A 7,947-nucleotide genomic window follows, 5' to 3' on the forward strand; every position below is an offset into this window, starting at 1 on the left:
CCCTACCTGTTAAAGCATTCTTCTTCTTCTTCTTCTTGGCGTCCTATGACCCCCCCGTGGGGCAAAGGCTGTTAAAGCATTAAGTAAATATATTTTCAAGAATGGCTTTGTGAAAATGATTTTATTGCATCAAGTTAAAAGCATAAATCTAATAATAATAATATTATGCGGTTCTTGAACTTCTTTACATTTGTTAGATCTAGGTACCGTGTAGATTCTGTAAATTTACTGTAAGTAACGAATATTAAACAAAACTAACTGCATAATAAAAACAAAAATTATTATAAATTCATCATGTTTTTTGCAAAATTAGGACTTCTCTATGCCTTTTCTTGTCCAACGTCGATTGTTACCTTCTTCAAGACAGAAACAATGGCGTTCATTTCACAAACAAGTGGAGTGGCAACGTTTGATTCTGACTACCTTCATTTCTGTACAAAAGGCATCCGCTAGATATACATTTTATACATTGTATATCTCGGTATTGCTCGGTTCAAGTTTGCGGCAGCTATGGCCATTTAATGATGAAAACATATTTATAAATGTACGGATCATACAATCGAACAATACTTACTAAATACTGTTACTTAGTAAATAATGAATAATTTTGATCTTACAGTTCATTGTAGAATATTGCTGTGTAAACAAGTACACACCAAAAACAGATATTTTTTTTTGGATTAATACATATACCTACTAATTTTGTAACGCTCTGTATCTATATGAAATACCACAAAATAAATAATTACTATTCAATAATCAGGAGATGAGTTTAAATTCTAACCCCCCGAGTCCGCGTTGTTCTATGCTAACCCGCGAAGTCATAGTGCTTTTTGGCACTTTAAAATAGGTTTAAGATTGACGTTGTGATATACGAACTTTAACTTTTTGAGTGACATGAAGAGCCGCCTGAAACTCGTGTGTTTCAAAGTCAATTTTATCCTTGTTGTAAATTTACAATACAGTCTACGAATTTGAGGGTAAATCTAAAACGCAGCATCTAGTGTTTATATCCGGAGAAGCACTTAAAACGACAGGATAAAGGCATATTATGATCACACTTTAAATGACTGCTCTTCGGTGTAAAAGCAATCTTGAGAGGTATAAAATAGAACATAACTTCATGTGGCATTGAAAAAGCCCTCCTAGATATTCCTTGCTCTTGTCGTAAAACCAACCTTCATAATAATATACGTATATGTATAAATATACTTGTGTATGATGTGTGTATGTTTGCTGACGTAGGTGCGGGATTTCATCTTATCTTCTACACTATTTGGTATGGTTCATTACATTATGTATTAGGTATGTTGGTAAACTTAATAATATAATAGGTAACGGATCGAAAATCATGAGTTTAGAGAGCAAAAGAGTATATTAGAACAATTTGATGTAGTTATATGGACGTGTCGTCGAGTATGTAATTAGCTGTAAATGAATCCTATACAAATACCAAATACGTATAAACATATATATTATGACGTTGTATGTAAAACCACCTCGCTGCCACCTCGCGTAGACCTCAAAGTGCGAGTTGGACTCGCGAACTGAGGGTTCAGTACCAGTTTACTTACCTGAGATAGTTTTCCTTTTTATACCCCACAACATCAAAACAACGAGAAAAAAACATCCTTCCTTTAGTTTAGTTCCATTATTTTTTCAATATTTTGTTTAACTACATTGTTGGGGCCCTAAATCTGTATATCAATGCGAAACATCAGCTTGATATCTACCCGTTACCCGTTTCTGAGAAAAGGGAACGGAACCATAGAAATACTGATTTTTTTTACAAAACATCAACAAAATGCAGAAATGAATACAATATAAAACAAACAATACTTAACACAACAGGATGCTGTACAGATCGTCAAAAAGGCACCAGCTCAGCATCTCTCTCAGCCTTCTGTAGTCCACTGTTGGACATAGGCCTCTCCTAACGATCGCCACCCCAAACGGTCACCCGCAATCTGCATCCAGCGGCTTCCCGCTACCTTCCGCAGATCATCAGACCAACGGGTTGGGGGGCGACCGACACGCCGTTTGCCGACACGGGGTCTCCACTCCAGAACCTTTCTACTCCAGCGGTCGTCGGCTCTGCGGGCTACGTGGCCAGCCCATTGCCACTTCAGCGTGCTAATCCTTTTGGCTATGTCGGTAACTTTAGTTCTCCTGCGGATTTCTTCATTACGAATCCTATCTCAGCATGTGTTGAAGATATTATAAGGCCAAAGCTTTGGGTTTCAGCTGGCCCCTATAAGGTGCCCAAATAGAGCCTCTTCAAGGGATGTCTCACCTTATCCTTGCATACGTCCCGCGCACCCTGGGCACTGGGCAATCAGCCACTGGGGCTAATTTGACTTTCTACACGGTGGCAAGCCCTAGAGCTCTTGTGTATGACACGATAATAAGATTATTGCATGATAAATTTGTAACACCTATACAGTCGAACTATTAAGTCCTGACAAGACTTTTTTATGATTATCAGTTATTTACTTACACATACATTAAAATAATAAAATACCGTGGGGCACGGGCTTTTTAACGATACATCGATTAAATACGGTCTGTAACAATTAGTTAGGATTCACTTCCGTTATCAGGACTTTATAGTTTTACTGTACCTGTAAATTTGTAGTTTCCGTGTGTCACATAAAGGGTCCCTGCTGAAAATCAGCGCTGCAGGTACATTATGTACTTGCAGCAATTGCTGACCTTGTAAATGATCCAAAAGCGAAATCGGGTCGAGTGATCAGTAACAGCACGAGTTATACCACTGATACTCAGCACCTTGGCCTTTATTAGCTTCCAAGTTATTACAGTTATGAGTTACGACAAAACGAAATGAAATCATAACAAAGACCTGATAAAGAAACAGTATTAAAGTTGTCTGCGGGAATTGTATTGTGATTTTTCGTCAGAAGTTAAAAACTCAGTGACAAGGAAAGATAGCTTAGAAGGAATTTGTATAGCTGACGCAAAAAGAGGGAAAGTTTGGAATTGGAGGCTGCCATCACAGGTCGACACAGGTACATGATATATTTTACAGGTTGTTGTAAGGGTGGCATCGTAAGCTGAAAGGGGTCACTCAGGTCGTCATTCTAAATAACTATAGGGAGGCATGCAAATTTTCAAAATTCCTTGTATATAAAAATTGTTCAAAATGTCGGCGTTTAACAGACCAATTTTTTTAAAGCTTTATTGAAAAATAGTGAAATAATATTATTTGTAAAACAAAGATAATAAAGCATTCTTACCACGCTATTTGTTGGAGTATTGATAGGTACGATACTTATTCATGCTGAAAAATCTTGTTTATTGAAAAAGTTACCAACTCAACCGACACGTCCATTTTAATAAGAATTTTCTGATACGTAATTCTGAGAGTTAGACTATAGTATGTGCACTATGTGCAAGGCATTTGTAAATGTTAAACAAAATGCGTCCTAGTCTATCTTATATTCTAATTTATAGTTCTTAAAATTTATTTATGTCAAAAATTGAGGTTGGTTCCAATACTTCCAATATGGTTTGTGCCTAATAACTCCAATTGGTTTTTCCTTAAAAAAATCAAATAAAAATATCAATATAATGCTGTCGATTCTGAAGGCAGAAATTCTAATTTTAAAGCCGTCAAAACATTAATTTCTATAATTAAAATTCGACTCTATAAGTGTTCCCGTAAATGTCATTTTGTTCTAGCAAAATTTATAGTTTGACAGCGTTAAAATTAGAATTTCTGCCTTCAGAATAGCTACCATTGTACGGATTAGACAGCTGTCCTAGGACACTTAGTCCAGTGGTTGCAAGAGAAAAACTACCCCCAGATACCTTGATGACTGTGATGAATTAGCGTCTTTACAGATGACAGTGTCACGTGTGACACGTTATAAGGCAGATGCTAATAAGTTTACAAATATATATTTTTCTAAGATGACAAGGTACGTACACTGAACGCACTAACAAAAGTTGGTTTATTTGCTTTGACAAAGTCGGAATTCCTGAAGTTCGCAGACGTACAACGTACATTGGCACCTCCCGCAGCGCCATGAACTGAATAGAGTGACGTTTTATTAGTGATCGACCCGAAAACAGATAATTTACCCGACTTATGAGGCTTTCTGCAAGTAACAATTTGGGTAGAGTTTATTAAAGAATCGTTATTTGGAAAAATCACTTTAATAGAACGGTGCACCTGTTTTCATTATAAGTCGTTTCTATTACGCTTCTTTGTAAGTACCTGTTTTCTTTTTCTTTGGCATATCAATTGCATTGACGACCGAATGGCGTAGTGGTTAGTGACCCTGACTACTGAGCCGAAGGTCCCGGGTTCGATTCCCGGCTGGGGCAGATATTTGTTTAAAGACAGATATTTGTACTCGGGTCTTGGGTGTTGATATTTATATTTAGTATCTATCTATCTATGTATTTGTGTAGATATATCAGCTGTCCAACACCCATAACACAGGTTCTGCCTAGCTTGGGGTCGGATGGCCGTGTGTGAGATGTCCCCACATATTTAAATATTTATATATTTACCTCCCACCCCCTTGTGTCTTGATAAATCACAAAATTCAACCCTGTATAGATGTATAACTATTTCATCTTTCACATTTCACAACTCCAAACGTAGTTTTCGAACTATAAGTGGATGATGGGATCGGTGAAGGATACACAAGTTGTTAGACGCAGCCTGGGTTGGCAGTTGGGGACTTAATTTTAAGTTACAGGTTATTGTGCTGGTATGGGGTAGGTATAAAGGTGAAAATTGGTGGTAGAAGACAAATGAGGTTACAGCAGGCGACAACGTAACTGTCGCTGTAAATTTATACAGGGTGTTGCAAAAGTGATAAGCTAAGCCGAAAGAAGATTTTATTCTAGGCAATTTGGAAATTTGAAAAAAAAATCGATGTCTCCGTAGTATAAAGTCACGGGACTTTCAACTTTATATGAAGAGAGACATAGAAGTTTTTTAAAATATAATATTCAAAAGGATTAGAACAAATTAATGTAATTCGGAATGACTCCCAGAATCGTCCACTTTCGGCTTTGCCCTTTTTGAAACACCCTGTATAGATGTGGCGAGCGACATGTCACTGATGTCACAGCGACAGAGGGGTCATTCTATATGACGAAAAACTATGTTTCGGAGCAGTGCTGCGCGAGCCGCGACTCTATGTCTATGTATTAAACGTGCCGATGGCACGACAGCTCTAGTTCGTTTGTTTTTCGCCAGTATAGAGTAACCCTCCTGGCACCTTAGCTTTGCGATGAAGATGGTTGAATAACGCAGTCTATAAATGCAAGAACTTGATAAGCACACCCACACTCGGATTAACTGCAAAGGAGATTTTGCCATAATCTCCGCTAAAGGACATTCACACTACACCAACCATTTAATATTCGAGACTTAGAGAAAACTAGTCTTACTAAAACTGAATATACAAGTGTGTGGGTGTAGAACCCGGAAATATGTTTCTATTCTATGTTTATTATAGATTTCAGAAGTGATTAAATAGTCTGGAGTCTGGACTTTACACAGAATAAAATTGTACGCGAGTACAAACGACACTTCTTTTTCAATCTGTCAACATATTTATGTGTTTGTTTAAACGTGTGTATACGGAGTAAGACTGAGGTACTAACTGTAAGTAAGAGTATTATATTCTTATCTTCTAAATGGTAATTTGGATTAGGTAAGGTTTTATACCGAAATTATGATGAAAAAAGTGATGATGACTCAACCAAGACACATACATAAGTACTTCTCTAACAACAAATATCAGAGGTAAAATAACTGTGAACGCCCAGTGCAGCGAGCAGATGGTCACTCTATACTGAGGAAAAACAAGAGTTGTCGTGCAATTGGCACATTCAATACAACGACTTGGGTCGTGGCTCGCACAGCATAGCTCCGAAACTTACCCCCTTATTCATAGAAATGTTACAGAACGTTTTAGCTGTTGAACTGTTTTGACCCTCTCTGTCAAAAAAACAAACTGTTCTTTCACAGAGAGGGACAAAACAGTTTAATAGCTAAAACGTTCTGTAACTTTTCTATGAATAAGGGGGTTAGTTTTTCCTCATATAGAGTGACCCCTCAGTAACGTCAACGTAGGCTGTGGACTAGACATAGCTCCGCTAGAATATTACCGTAGTGAGGCTTTGATAGACAAAGTTTGAGGTTCAGTGTTGCCAGGAATTTAATAACGGTATCTAAATTGATTGTGTTTCTAAGCACGCCTTGGCATATTGATTACGTTTATTTTAACATCTTTGAGTAAATAAACTGGTTTTGTTTGTAATCTTGAGACAGACTTTGTACATAAATAATTGTTTAATTGGCACCAGGATCAAAATTACCATAGTTTAGAAACCTCACCAAATTTTACCTTAGCCATGAATATAAGAAATGATATTGTTAAGGCCAATTTTATATCATTATCAAGGATCCCTATGGGGCCTCACTGAAATTAATCTTCCATACTATCAAGCGTAGCCAACAATTTGACAATAAACTTGGTTTCGATTGCAGCTATAAAAAACTATTGGGCTATAGTTGCGTTCAGAAGAATGAATAAATAACTCATACATACTTGAGACGTTTGTTCGTTACCGACCGGTAATTATAAACTTTTTGAGAAATTTTATAATTCATATAAATTTTATACCATAAAAAGCTTTTATAAAATGTTTTTAATACCCCATAAATAGCTTGTGGACGCTTACCTATGATCTATGATTATGTACAATGTAGAGGTATATGTAGGTATAGATTGTATAGGTACACTAAAGCATGGCTACTCAATATCACCACCTTCCCGTCCATGATACGGTTACACGTGCGTGAGTGACTTGACACACAATATCATACGCGCGTACATCACACCTTGCATTAAACAAGTTAGTTTGCATTAGATCTCCTCGTGTGACCAGCCCCCTATTCTGTACATCAAAAGGGCTAGCACGGGGCGCAATTAAGACGTGATAAAAGTTCTCCGTCGATCGATCTTGAGACTGCGCGATGCAAAACTTTTGTCACATCTTAAATGCGCCCCGTGCAAGCCCTACTGGTAGTGAATAGGGGGCTTCAACCCTTTGCTTTCCTCTTCGCGTCGCCTTAAAAGGGTTTCCCGTGTCAATTCTGGTATACAAAGTAGCTAGGCTGAGTACTAGCTTTGGTTCGGAGATTATGTACTTACCTTGATAATGATTATAAGTACTTAAAATATAGATTTTTTATCGTTTTGGTAGTTTTGGAGTGTATTTAATACAAATTAACAAACAAATTGCCCATCATTATATTACAAATGGCTCTGAGATTAGAAATTTACCATCTAAGTAAAACGTTTACAAAAAAATAAATGTTTTGTACTTATGTTTTTTTAAATCTCTAAATAATGATGTCGATTCTGAAGGCAGAAATTCTAAATTTAGAGCTGTCAAAACCTTAATTTCTTTGTTTAAAATTCGACTCTACGATTGTTTCCGTAAATGTCATTTTATGGTATTTTTTAGTTTGACAGAGCGTTAAAATTAGAATTTCTGCCTTCAGAATCGACATCAGTGTCGTAATAAGAGTAGATAATATGAACTAATCAGATGCTTCCGTTTTTACCAATATTTGACGTAAGACATTTCATTCCATTATCCTTGATTTTCAACCAGAAGTTAGAGAATAGCGGCTCTGCCGGCTAGAGGAAACTAAGTAGAAAGATTCACACTTAGTAATAGTCTAGTTACAGTTTTAAAGAGTCTTGAGTCGTGCCAAAGGGAGCACTCGTGTAGTTATAAAGAGTGTGTTAGTGAAGGAAGCTGCAGATTAATTGTACAGCCGTGTTACTGGCTGACTATTTAACACACAGTTTTCTTTATGTATGCCTTATTAATTTTGATAAAATTTAAAATATTAATTTGACGAAAATTCAAGATTAGACTTTAGTTTACCAT

This window comes from Plutella xylostella, chromosome 14 (genome assembly GCF_932276165.1).
Source record: "Plutella xylostella chromosome 14, ilPluXylo3.1, whole genome shotgun sequence".
Taxonomy (NCBI): Eukaryota; Metazoa; Arthropoda; class Insecta; order Lepidoptera; family Plutellidae; genus Plutella; species Plutella xylostella.